The sequence below is a fragment of the Balaenoptera physalus genome (assembly GCF_965194825.1).
Source record: "Balaenoptera physalus genome assembly, chromosome: 6".
Taxonomy (NCBI): domain Eukaryota; kingdom Metazoa; phylum Chordata; class Mammalia; order Artiodactyla; family Balaenopteridae; genus Balaenoptera; species Balaenoptera physalus.
The window spans coordinates 55,500,290-55,511,729 of record NC_138885.1 but is presented as its reverse complement, the minus strand read 5'-3'; the positions used below and the strand labels follow the sequence as shown (position 1 = coordinate 55,511,729).

Sequence of the window (11,440 nt, the reverse complement as noted above, 5' to 3'; positions counted from 1 at the left end):
CACCCCAGGCTGAGAGGCAGGTAACGCTTCTCCATCTCTAGTCTGAACACTAAGATTTGCCTGAGGAAAGAACTTTCTTAACATTGTTATCCAAAAAACTGTTGGGAGGCAGTGAGTTCTTCATTACTGGGTATAATAAAGAAATGGTTTGTAACCTCGCAGCTCGTCAGATTCACCTGTGTAGATGTTTAGACCATCTCCACCCACCAACCCCCATCCCACCTCTACCCTTAGAAATTTCATTCAGTAGATCAGGGATGGGGTTCAGGCATCTATACTTGTAAGAAGTCCTTCTGATGTTTCTGATGTGCCAAAAGCTAGGCAGAAATGTATTAGATAATCTAATTACCTAATGGATGACTTTAAGGCTGGTGCTAATGCTGAGTTTACGTGAAAGTATGAAGATAAATCTTCATTTGAAGGGGTCAAAATCTGAAATGTATACGGACACTAATAGATAAAGTGGATTGTGAAGCGCTTCTGTGAAATATAATGTGTAGCGGTGGGGTTGTGGCATATTGAAGAGTGATGTTCTGTGGGAAGGCACTCCAGTTAGCAAAACACATCTGTGGACAGATTTGGCCCTTCGGTCTCCACTTTTACCTGAGTATAAAGTCTTCTGGGGGTTGAGGTGTTGGGGAGATTCTTCTCATGCCTGGAGTTTTCTTCAGCTTTTCCAGTGTGGAACAGTCAGTACTATTTTCTTTTTCAGGTTTTTAAAACAATGTTAAAACATTAAATGTAAGAGGTATATCCTGTAGATTGTGTTTTATAAAGATGGAGGGTAAGACTATGATGAAAATGGAGCCATTTCCTTCTCTCGTTTTATCCCCCAGCTTATCCCATCTGATGACATGTTTGAAGCTGGTATGACTTAGATCTGGATAAGCAGAGTATGGGGAGCTTGATCTTCAGTTTACCTAGATTTCTTTTGCTCCTGCATCCAAGTCCCTAATTCTGTAGGACACTGGTAGGAAAACGTTAATAAACTAAGAGAAATATAAATGAGTAGCAAGCACTTCAAGAAGATTTAAAGAACTATTTTAAAGTTAGAAGTATTTTAGGGGCATCTGCTGAAAATGTTGCCTAGCTGTGGTATTCATTTTTTTCACTTTGGGGCAATGAAATTTTATGAGTCACTAAATACATATTTTGACATCTGGCTTCACTGCTTTTTTTTTTTTTTTTTGAATGCTGTAAATTCTCATCATAAGAGTTTCCTTCTTGTCAGTCTTCTGATACTACACTTTCAATCATTTTCTGGGTGATTTACAGATGGTTGTACCTAATTGCTTTAGGTCTTAGTCTCTTGTGAATTCTCTAGGCTAGGGCAAGGCGTTAGGGCAAGGAATGGATATGTTCAATTTTATGTGAGGACAAGCTAAGTTTTGGCCTTCCTTAACTGTGTCATTTTTATCCTCGTGCCTGTTTCTTTTGCTAATGTAAATTCTTATATCTAGCATTATTCAGGCATTGCTTTCAGATTTAAAGATTCTCTTGCCTTAAAATTGCTTTCTGACACCGCTAGTCTTAATTACAGCTACCAGTTTTGGAACTCTGATCCATGTGAGATTCTCAGATGTTTTAATTTTGAATTTGTCAGCTGATTTTGTTTTGTAGAGAAATTAATTTTACATTGTTATAATGTAATGAAGGCTCTTTTTATGAGTAAATTTTAAAAATTCTAAATAGGATGTTTATGACCAGAAAAGAGTTTTAATTTCTATAACTGAGGAAGTATGTCTATGCTGTTTGATATATGGAGTCCTGGTTCTGCATTTGTGGATTCATGCTTTGATGTATGAACTTTTATATCAAGAGCTAGATGATAAATTGAAAACTATTGACAATACTACATCAAAACTGGTTGCCTAGAAAATGTGTATTTTTTTTTTCCTCTTATCTCCCAGTTCTCAAATTTTATAGATTCCTCTAGTAGTGTTGGTAAAAGTTTCATTAAAACCTGATCATCCCCATGGGGAGAAGTACCTGTGAAGAGGTAATCAATCATATCCTCCATTAGACAATTTTGTGAGGAGGCACACCAGGAAGGTGCTGGGGTGAGTTTGCAATCACATGTGCTGGGACATTTAGGATAAAGTGAAGTCCAGACTCTCTAATAACCACCTTGATTAGTGAATCTGTGAAAATGTGAGGGAATCCCTGCTTACGTGTGTATACTTTCAGGAAATTAGCTCAGAATCCCTCAGGAAACCTTAACATCTGAGATATCAACATCAAGCCCTGGCTGATCACATTAATTCCTTACCTGGTATTGCCTCATCTTAGACATTGCTGCCAGCATGGGAAAGAATGTGTTTCGAGTGGGTTGCTCTGTGCAGTTGCCAGCAATACTCTTTGGGGCGTCTAGAGGCGCAGAGTTAACTGCTGAAGGAACCCTGAGCGTTCTTCGGATTGCAGTGAGAAGCTTGGAATGGGGCATCACCCTGAATTGCTAACCTTTCCCAGTAACTCTGATTTCCAGTTGAGAACAACTTGGCATTTATTTTTACAATCAGTGGAATGGCTTTCACTTTTTGTCTTGTTTTGGCTTACTTTCACTTTTTTTTTTTTTTTAGCCGCACCGCAAGGCTTGCTGGGATCTTACTTCCCGGAACCTGGGCTCCAACCTGGGCCCTCGGCGGTGAAAGCGCGGAGGCCGAACCAGTGGACTGCCAGGGAATTCCCATGGTTTGCTTTCACTTTTGACCTTGGAATTGGTGAGGAAGGTTTTGCCAGCCTAGTGGCCTGGAGCTCCTTGTTAGCTGCTTTTGGGCAGTGGACATTCAGCGCATTTGCCTGAAGGTAAATAACCAGTTCTGTTTTCCTGTTTTTCTGAAGGAGAACTGCTTCATTATGTAGCCTAGCTTTGGCTGGAGCTAGAAGTTAATAAAATTGAGACCCACCTCTGAGGGGCAATGCTTGAGCTGCTCGAAGTCAGTTATATTTTTTGTTTCAACGGCTGCCTACACGCCACTCATTGGTTTTTACTCTCACTAACATCACGTATATTCATCCCATAAAATTTGATTAAAATATTAGAATACATTTTTATCTTATTGCTTTTTGCATCTGAGGATAGCTTACCCAGACAGCTACATCACAATGAGCACATTATTGATAATTCATGAAGACACCCTAGGCATTGTAAGTATTAGTTTTTCTTCAAATTGAGTAGGCCTAGTCATAGAACTGAAAAGATTAATAGGAGCTGGAGCAGCAAATGAGGAAACCGGGAAGGCCAGCTTGCAAATCTGATTAAAATGTCTAGTATATTGAAATTGAGGAGAAGATGTAAAATTAAGAAAGTTACAAGCAGGAAATGGCAAACACCAGCTGAGGCGATAGGGAATGCCATATGTTATATGTTCTTCATGTTTTTTTTTCTCTTGCTTTTTTCAAAAAAGACTATATATAAAATACATTTTATATATATATATATATATATATATATATATATATATATATACATGAATATATTTCCTTGGCACATGTATCATTAAGGATCTCCTTGGGAAGTCAAGTTGATATATTTATTTTTTTGGAATAACAAAAATCCAAAGTTATTTTCTGCAGCATCAGGTTTGCATTGATACCAGTAATACTGTGACTTTAGTCATTGTTAAAAGATTTAAAATTCTAGTCAGTTTTCTTTTGGTTTTCCTGTTGGATTTTATCTGTCCAAGTTCTGAGCTCTGCTGTCTCTCTGTGTTTCTGTTGATGAGCATCCAAGGAACGGTTTTGGAGCCTGTTCCCATCTATTCTTCCCACAATATTTGTTTAACACGGGATAAACAACTGATCACAAAGGATAAACAGTGATGATAGAATATTCTTAATCTTATTGTATTAGGGCCGTGCAAATCTAGGCAGCATTTATTACACAGAGGCCAATGTGAATTTTATTTTATTTCATAATGTGTAATTAGTTTTGAATGTCAAAATGAATTATCCCATGTATGTTTCCTGTGCAGATTTGTTTTAAAAATTTGACATTTTCCCCTTGAATTCACTGTTCAGAACCCATCTGCATATTTATATTCTTTCATCATATTCTGCTATAAACAATAATCAATAAAACATCCAATAAAAAGTCTAGAATTTCTAGTTGTCTAGAAGATCAACAGCTTTCGCAAAAGGAGCAGCTATTCATCCTGTCGCCTCATCTACATTTCTCCAGGCCTTAGATGTCTTTGACCTTCCTAGTTTGCCTTCCAGATGGCAATAGCAACTAAATTTCCTCTACATGTTCTGTATTCATAATTTCATAGAGCTTATCTTAAAAAAAACTCTTAGCCCTGATTAATAATTTATTATCAGTTTACAGATTTGCAAAATTTATATCAAGAATTTGCTCCCTCCTTATTACAAAAAAAAAAAAATAGCAATGATGCTTTCCATTTTAGAAAGGAGGCTACCACTTAAATGACTTAGCCTTATTCTGTGTCTTAGCTCTCTGCTTTTCTGCTTCCCCAAACCTGTGGGGACTGTTCTCCTTTTGGGGAGACAATGGAAGTGAGCTCCAGTAAAATAAAGAAATATATTTCTTTGTTTTATGTTCTTTCTTTTCTGAATAGCATATCCAGAAATATTCATTCTGGATATGCTATTCTCTTCTGGAAGACCCATTTGCTAGAAAGAAAGGATTCCTAGTTCAGTCAAAAATTGGCAGTGACCTGGTATATCAGCTTATGCTAAAAATAGACTGCAAAAAAGGCTCTTGTTAAAATGCTTTCTAGACAATGATGACTTTAGCTAGCACAGTTACTAGGACCAACTTTTTAAAGGGAATTTACTGATAGGGATGCAAACATTACAATTCCTAATTCAGAAGTCCAAAAACTCTAAGACCTGCAGAGTGTAAAGTGTTAGGGATTATAAAAAGCTGTGTCTACAGAGATAGCAATAAGCTTTAGATTATTCTACAAAATCTTGAGTTACTGGATGTTTCAAGTAAGTCTCCCCTCTTCCTCCTCTTCATCTTTCTTTTTTAAAAATAAGTAAATTATCTATTTATGTCTTAGTCGTCTATTGCATATCATAGATGATAGTCTAGGTGAGGAAAATGGAACCTGGAAGTAGGGAAAAAAATAAAGCCTTACTCTTTTTATATTATAAATGAAATAATAGTTATAAATACAAAATCCCAGGATAATTTGGCTGACAAATGTATCAGATCTAGCTAATTCTTTGTCTCAGTCTTTACAAAGAGAGATGCAGAACAGCCGTTAGGAATCAATGTAATTTATGTTTCTCAGGAGAGAAAGAAGAAAAACTGAAGGAAATAAGGACTATGTCAGAGCAAACGATTAAGAAATTACACTACTGTGAAGTTTAAAAAAACTGTAGTATCAGGAGAACAATTGAACAAGAAAATAAATGAGCTAGAGTAGAGCAGTCAGTAAGTTTTGGAAGTGGGAGGTGGGAAAGAAAGAAGACACTTTGGAACCTTAATGTAAGATAAGAAGTGAAATAGAACTGTATTCCTGTCTGTCATTGTCTCTCCTCGCTTCCGTCCTCCCCACCCAATCATCATGTAGAAGGTCAGTGAAACCTGTCAATTGGGACTGGTTTCTCATGAAGGTGTACACCAGTCATCCAGGAGGTCATATCGCTTATGCAGAGTGAGTTTTGATAAATGTGCTTAAGTAAATATATATTCCCATTTCAACTAAATCATTTGGTGGGAATCACAGGGTAAAATGCCACATGATGAACCATATCAGTTGTCCCCTGAAAAAGTGAAGGTAGAGTTTTTGTTCTTGTAAATACTGAGAGATGGTGTTTCTATTAGTACTTGTTTTTTACAATGATATTTGCATTCTGTGTGATGTTCAGGTATGGAGTATTGCAGAGGTAGGAAGATAAGCAAGAAGGGGAAAATATAGGAGAAGTATTTTGCAGTTTTGTAACATTTCCAGCACACTGACGTCTCCTTTTTTTTTTTTTAAGTTTACTTTAATTGATTTTTCTCTGTTGTACACATTCCTAAACAGAGCTGTCTTTGAGTAAAGTGTTACTTTTCTTATATGATTTAATTGTTACTGGGAGAATCCTATTTCTTCCCAAATATTTTAGTTTCTTACTCTTTCAGCCTCTATGGTTTGACTATTCAGAATTGACTTCATCAGGTCTTCAAAAATGTCCCATTGAAATTTCTTTGTACTGTGTAAGATAACATCTTGAGCTTCTGACAGTGGAAACCAGGGTGGGTGCGTGAGGGTGGACTTAGTTCAGTGAGATAAACCTGCTTGAATGTAATATAGGCTAAGTGTGAGGATGGAAGGGACAGCAATGTTCCAGCAGGGAAGCTGAGCAGGGAGGTAAGAAGTTGTTATGTAGATGGGAGAGTTGTAAGTTACTTTGAAGAAAACTAGTTAGCAGTTAAATATAGCTTCCATTCTAGAATTGAACAGATGAGTTACTTAAAATGGTTGCTTTGGGGGGCAGGTTGAAGAATTTCATGTCATTCATCATTTTAAAGAGAGTGATATACAAACAGGCTTACTTTCTATTTTAAAACAAAGAAAACAGAGGGCTCTGACAGAAGCACACTGTAATTGTGACCATGTGTGAAACTCATATATAGGCCATAACACTATTTCTACCTGCCCCTGCAGGAACTAAGACATTTGGTGAACTACTTTCTAAGACTCCAAATAGATTATAAAAAATTTAGAAAATATAAAGAAAAAATTACATGTAGCATCATCTTCCAAAGACAACTTCTGATAATATTTTAGAATATTTATTTCTAGTCTTTTTTTCTTTTAAATTAATAATGTTTCTCATCATCTTATGAAGGAAATAGATAGCCATTGTAGGAAGTTTACAAAATTCAGTAAGTGGAAAGAGAAAAATTACCCCAAACCCCACTATAAATGGCCACTGTGAACTTCTGGGTGTATTTCCTTCTTGCATTTTTTTTTTTTTTTTAGTGTGTATAATGTGATGGGGTAGACTAGTGGTTGACCTCAAAATTCATTCTGCTTTTCTTCCTGGATACATGGCCATCCAACTAAAATCTACATTTCCCAGGTTCCCTTGAGGCTAGGTGTGGCCACGTGACAAACTTCTTATCAATGAGACATGTGCAGAAGTCATATGTGGAATTTCTGGTCATCTTCTGTAAGGTGATTGCTGGAGCCCTGTTCCTCCATTTTATTCCCATTCACAGGGCTTGATTGCTATGATGGAGCAGGAGTTCCAGGCTAAGAGGGAAATGGCACATGCATCCACCCCAGTCTGGTTTCTGCCCACAGTCTTCATCTTGGAGAACCCATGTGCCCTTTGGGGACTTCCTAAGGGGTATTCAGCAGAAGGAAGCCTGAGGGTTTGTAACTTGGATCTTAAGAGCTAATGATCCCCAAAGGGAACTATATTCAATATCTTGTAATAAACTATAATAGAAAAGAATCGAAAAAAGAGAATCTATATATACACACACACGTATATATATATATATATATATATATATATATATATATATATATATATATATATATATATATCTCTGAATCACTTTGCTGTATGCCTGACAGTAACACAATATTGTAAATCAACTGTACTTCAATTTGAAAAAAGATAAAAAAAAATTTATGGTGTAAACAATCTGTTAAACCAAATAAAGGATATTAAAAAAAAAAGAGCTAATGATCCCTTGGATTTAGTGGCCTTTCCTACAAATAAGCTGATGGAACCTAGGGGAAATTTGGATTTATATATTAATATTTTTATGAATGCTCTATACATTTATATATAATCTGTAAATATTTTAATAAATACATTAGTTTTGGCACATATCTCTCTGTATCATTAATTATTCTTTGAAAATATACCCTTTAACAGTTGTGTAATAATTAACCATATAGATAAACAGTTATTTATTAGACATTTTAGTTGTTTTCCATTTTTATTGTTAGAAATAATTTTTGATATATATAATTTTTGTTTTCTTTAACTTACTAATTTTGTATTTTGGATAAAATGCTAGAATTGGAATTACTGGGTTAAAGGGCATATGCATCTTAAAGACTCTTAACATATTTGGGGGGTTAATAAACTGTGACCACAACTGTGAGGTACTAGGGATGGATCTGTAAGTCTCTTCCTAAAAGATAAATTATACATATGGCAGCAAGGGAAGAGATCATGTAATGTTTGTACAAGGATCACAAGAAGCCCCTTGTTATCAAGAAATTATGCCTGTTTACTCTCTAATGTTTCTATTAAAGAACAGAGTGGGACTTGCTTTTCAGTGCATTGAACAAATCAAGAAATTTGAGATTGATATTACCATAGATCTTGGCTTAAATGACATAAGACCCGTGCAATCTCTCAATTTCTGCTTCAGTAGAGGTAATAAAAGAGGAAATAATCTTTTTCCCATTGGAAGCAATTGCACACCTGCCACCTTGGAGCTTGGCTGTGGTCTGAGGTCAAATGCTTCCCTGGCAGCCATTCCTAAGACCAAGAGTAGCAGTCCAGAGCGGGTCTTAGATGCAAAGTATCCCACCTTCAACAGATGCCTAGGAGTTGTGAGGTATTATTTGAATATTGTTTAGTGCTGTATGTGTTAGGGAATAAGGGGAGAACAAAAGCATTTGGCTTAAAACTTCCATTTCACTGTGATGAGAAAACCTAAGTAAAACTTTGCTCAGTATGGGGGGAAGCAGCCCTAGTTCTGGTAGCTCATAACAACGTTAGTGACATTGGAGGCTTCAGTTTCACAGATGAAATCTATAGCCTGGGGAAGGCATTACTGCTTCCATTGCACAGATGTGCCATTTGCTCCTACTCCTTATATTTTTTCCTATTTTAGATTACAATTTGCAGAATCACCTTTGAGGTGGATTTCACAATGAGATTTTCCAACCACACTTCACAAAAAACCCAAATTTTATATTTTTTTTTTTTCTAAGTAAAAGATTTGGTTAGTAAAACTGTATTATTCCAATGACTGTAAGTGTTCCTCATAGCAGGAAAGGAGATAACTTCCTAAGAAATGTACACCAGACCTACTTAGGAGTATGCAAGACAAATTCTCCACTTCCTCCACTCCAAGTTGGTTTAAACCATTCTGAATTCATAGGATAGCCCATCTATTTGCCCTTTAATGTAGGAAGCAAGGAAATGACTTTGGTTCTTTACCTTGGAGATAAGAACAGGAATGTAGTTTCTCTTAGCCCTATGTTTTCTCAATTGCAAATGTAATCTTCATTGCCTGTTCCCTCTCACATCCACTTGTGTTGCCTACCAGGGTTGCAGTGGCAGGAGCAATATACCCGGACTTCCCTGCTGCCCGTAGTCTAGCTAAGAGCTGGTTTCATATGGCCATCTTGTTTGCCAACAATTGGAGGAGCAATTATATCACATGCTTAGACTGGCTGGTGAATAATTGGCCAGGTTCAATTATGAGTCCTAGCCCTCCTGTTCTACAGAAGTTATAAAAATGAAGGAAGCTAATTAGAGTCTGTAGGTCAAGGTCTATAGTCTATATGATATCTCATTAGCAGGAACTAGCCTCTCATTTTCCAATTCTTTCTGCATTCCTGAGGTGAGGCATCATTCAAAATGATACTAAAGTTTAGGGGTTGGGTTAGGGAAAGAACTAGGCAAATTATGAGATAAAAGAGTAATAATGTGGGGGCGGGGCTAGGAGTGGAGAACAGCCACACCAAAAAAAATAAATAAGATTGTAACAATTTTAAAACTTTGAAACTAGACAGACCAAAGGAATAGAAATGAGAGTCCAGAAATGGACCCAAATGTGTAAGGAATTTAGTATGTTGGAATTTCAAATTAGAGGAACAGATATCCATTATTCAGCAAAAATGTCGGAGTTCTAGCTAGCTATCTGAAAAATATAAAGTTGTATCACTAACTTACTCCATAGCTGAAATAAGTTGCAGACCAATCAAATATTGAATGTGAAAAATAAAACTGTAAGAAACACTAGACAAAAACATGAGTAATAAAAAAATTGGAGCAGGGAAGACTTTCTTTTCTGGCATGACATAAAATCTAGAAATCATAAAGGAAAAGACGGACTAGTGAAAATTTAAGACTTCTGAAAAGAAAAAAAAACACTATTAAAAAAGTTAAGAGACAAGTACTGGGAAAAAATAACTTCAGCAAAGGTGGAAATAAGGAACAAATTCCTTTAATATGCAAAGAATGCTTATAAATCAATAAGAAAAAGACGAACAACCCAATAGAGAACTAGGCAATGGACACGAGCAGCTGAGATTCACTTGGGATGGTAGAAATGGAAGAAAAGTGGGTGGAAAAGGACTTTGAAAGATGCTGGTGAGACCTAAGGTGAGGGGACTGGACCTCATATGTGGGAATCATATGGAGAGCAGCAGTCACCATTGCAGACAGCTGAGTACTGCCAGTCTCGGGCAGCAGGGACCCCTGAGGGAGTCTACCAGTGCAGACAATCTGTCGCCATCCAGAGGACACCGCCCATAGCCTGTGCTGAGAGACCGTGTTGGGCTGTTTCCATATTCTAGCTCTTGTGAGGGTCTTGCGTGGAAAGTTACCTGCATGTGGCATGTGGATTGTTCAACAGTTGTGACCTCTTAGCTGTGATGTGATATTTTGTCCAGACTCATCTGATTTCCCCGTGTGGTTATGACCTTCCTGACTCCTTGGTGGATAAAATATTGAGAACTAAGGCGATGGGGATCTTCCTGTGTCCTGGGAAACAGCATGGCTAAATGTTACGTGTTCACCCCTTTGGAATTCTTGTAATATTAGGCTAACCTGACGAGAAGTGGAGTTAGCCCCCCAAAGTTTTTGCCTCATTAAGGGGTCATTTGCTAAAAGCTTGCCTGTATTTTTCTTATTTTACTTCTGCCGGCAAAACAGACCAAACCTAATTGCCTATTTTACAAAATTGCTGAGGGCTAGCCTTTGTTCTAGACTGCCAGTACCGATCCTAACCTTTGGAAATACCAAGTTATAAGTGGTTATTAGACACATTGCCTCAGTTTTCTTCTGGAGGAAATTCCGTGTGTACGCTTGTGTTTGAAGAGTCTTGGGTAGTGTGTTCGGCATGGAGGAAGGTGCCTTGGTATGAAAACTCTGCTTTGAGGCATAGGTCACTGTGCCAGAATGTCCTGCCCATGTGTTTTTTGGATGGAAAAGCTGTATGGTTTCCTTCTTTCTTCTTTTTCTTTTTTTCCCCTTAAACAAAGCTTTAACTATAATCACAAACCAGCTGGAGGAAAGAAAAAACCCTGAAGAGTTGAATTCAAGCACCAGCAGTTATTTTGGAGACAAATGATTGACTGAACTTAACATTTCCTTCCAGCAACAAGTTCTAGGGTGAAGACACGAAGTTGGAGAAGGGCAGCAAGTTCAAGAAACACAAAGTAAAGGAAAAGAATCTGCTTTTATTTGGTAAGTTGTAATTACTCAGTTCAGGTTACTTGTC

At 37.0% G+C, this 11,440-nt stretch overlaps 1 pseudogene across 1 annotated transcript in view; it reads left to right on the top strand.

Annotated features, from left to right (window-relative positions):
- The first annotated feature begins 364 nt into the window (after positions 1-364).
- Positions 365-11,440, top strand: part of LOC309662399 (transmembrane protein 126A pseudogene) — a 143,779-nt pseudogene continuing 132,703 nt past the window's right edge. Inside the window, exon 1 of the transcript XR_014268409.1 lies at positions 365-11,406. The product of XR_014268409.1 is annotated as a transmembrane protein 126A pseudogene (transcript). The remainder of the gene's footprint in view (positions 11,407-11,440) is intronic.